This window comes from Chiloscyllium plagiosum, chromosome 4 (assembly GCF_004010195.1).
Source record: "Chiloscyllium plagiosum isolate BGI_BamShark_2017 chromosome 4, ASM401019v2, whole genome shotgun sequence".
In the NCBI taxonomy this organism is placed as follows: Eukaryota; Metazoa; Chordata; class Chondrichthyes; order Orectolobiformes; family Hemiscylliidae; genus Chiloscyllium; species Chiloscyllium plagiosum.
Genome location: NC_057713.1, coordinates 89,265,985 through 89,268,747, shown reverse-complemented (window position 1 = coordinate 89,268,747; position 2,763 = coordinate 89,265,985).

The window sequence follows — 2,763 nt, the reverse complement described above, 5'->3', positions numbered from 1 at the left end:
CTTCTCCCACCCTGCATCCTGTAAAAATGCCATCTCTTATTCCCAATTCCTCCACCTCCATTGCATCTGGTCCCAGGATGACCAATTCCATCTTAGAAAATCCCAGATGGCCTTCTTCTTCAACGACCGCAATTTCCCCTCCCATGTGGTCAACGATGCCCTCCAGCGCATCTCCTCCACTTTCCGCACCACCGCCCTTGATCCCCACTCCTCCAATCGCAAACAAGAACAGAACCCCCGGTCCTCACCTTCCACCCCACCAACCTCCGATTGCATCGCATCATCCTCTGCCACTTCCGCCACCTACAAACAGACCCCACCACTAGGGATATATTTCCCTCCCCACCCCTAAAAGAATTTCGGAGAGACTATTCCCTCCGTGACTCCCTTGTCAGATCCACCCTCCCTGACCCCGCCCACCAGCCAACACCCTACTCCTGGCACCTTCCCCTGCCAACACAAGAAATGCAAAGCCTGTGCCCACACCTCCACCCTCACCTCTGCCAAGGCTCCAAAGGATCCTTCCACATCCGGCAGAAATTTACCCGTACTTCCACACACATCATCTACTGTATCTGTTGCACCCGGTGCGGTCTCCTATATACCGGGGAGACTGGACGCCAACTTGCGGATCGCTTCAGAAAACACCTCTGGGACATCCGCAGCAACCAACCCCACTGTCCCGTGGTCAAATACTTTAACTCCCCCTTCCACTCCAATAAGGAGGTGCAGGTCCTGGGCTTCCTCCATTGAGCCATCGAGTCTGCACTGATTCTCTGAAGAGCATCCCTCCCCGACCAAGTCTCCCACTCCATAACGCTTTAGCACAGCTAATCCATCTAGTCTGCACATCTTTGGACTGTGAGAGGAAACCAGATCACCCGGAAGAAATCCACACAAACACAGGGAGAATGTGCCAACCCCCATGTTCAAACCCAGGTCCCTGGTGCTGTGAAGCAGCAGTGCGAAATACTAAGCCACCAAATTCAACAAGTTGGTCTGACACTATTCATGAAAACACTACACCATTAATGTATTTTCACGTTTATTTAGCAACAGCTGGTGAATTATTAACTGCAAATATATAACAACCCATAACTGTAAACATTTTAAAATTTACACTGTCAATTTTACCAATTAGAAAATCAAAATTTTAAGTTGCTGCACGTTCAAATTATATTGAAGCATTTAGCCTAACCAATATAAGACCATAAGACCATAAGACATAGGAGTGGAAGTAAGGCCATTCGGCCCATCGAGTCCACTCCGCCATTCAATCATGGCTGATGCGCATTTCAGCTCCACTTACCAGCGTTCTCCCCGTAGCCCTTAATTCCTCGAGACAACAAGAATCTATCAATCTCGGCCTTGAAGACATTTAGCATCCCGGCTTCCACTGCACTCCGTGGCAATGAATACCACAGGCCCACCACTCTCTGGCTGAAGAAATATCTCCGCATTTCTGTTCTGAAATGACCCCCTCTAATTCTAAGGCTGTGTCCACGGGTCCTAGTCTCCTCGTCTAACGGAAACAATTTCCTAGCATCCACCTTTTCCAAGCCATGTATTATTTTGTACGTCTCTATTAAGTCTCCCCTTAATCTTCTAAACTCCAACGAATACAATCCCAGTACCCTCAGCCGTTCCTCATATGTTAGACCTAACTGCATATCTCCCCAACCCTTTCCAGCTCTTAACTTCACTTTATGCCCCTATTGATCCGGGCATAAACTGCAAGCAACTGCACGCAATATTTCGGGGGAACCGAATGAACAAATGAAATAAACGACTGGAGAAAGCCACAGAAACCTGTCGTTTCCAATAAAACATCTTTTGCTCAATCCTGCGCTGTGCACTTATCCTGAGCCCGATGCTCCAGTAATCTCTTGTCCGTGTCAGTAAAAGCTGCTCCACGAGGATTAATTACAGAACAGGTGCATCTAAATGGATTGAATTGCTTGAAGATGTAGACCATGGGATTGAGCACTTTCACCCAAAACAGTGACTGCAGCAGTACAGAATGAACAGTGCAAATGTGAGTATTATATTGCGCAGTACCTCAGTGAAATGGGAGGGTGGACGTTTAGGCAAGTTAGTTCTTGTGGGAGGGAGAGGTTACTCCGATAAAGGGTGGTTATGATATGTGAAACGCAAAGATGTGAGACAGCGGGTGTTTGAAGAAGGAAACTGATCACCACGAAGAGTATTTTTATGTAAAAAATAGATTGATTTTCCCAGCGTTTGCTAAGCACATATTACATGGAGTAAAACGGGAAAAATGCCGATTGCTGTGACAGTGATTCGAGCAGAACTTGCTGTGTTTACAATGCCAAGGAAGAACCATTTCATGATACTGGTGCCACATGGAAAATCACGATGCAAAAAGCAATAAGGATCATGGCAGAGATTATGCCAGGAACAGAACCACTCGCACAAAGGAATACTTGTGAAACAGTGACTGAGATGTGGGAACTCAGATTCGGTTGAATCTTTCACTTCTGTGTCCCGAGACACTGTAGTGATTGCAACACTGAGGTTGTCGGATATTACGTTTGCGAGATATCTACAAAACTTCAAATGATCGCAAAGGTCGTTACTGTAATCGAGACCTCAGAAAATTAACTGGTATATCTGATGTGGTGATTAGGCTCACGTTCACGTCAGTTATGCTGAAGAATTGGATACGAAATTCATCAGATCAGCAGTGATAACATTGAATGACTGACCAGTCAGAGTGTGAATGGAAGCTTCATGAGGACATAT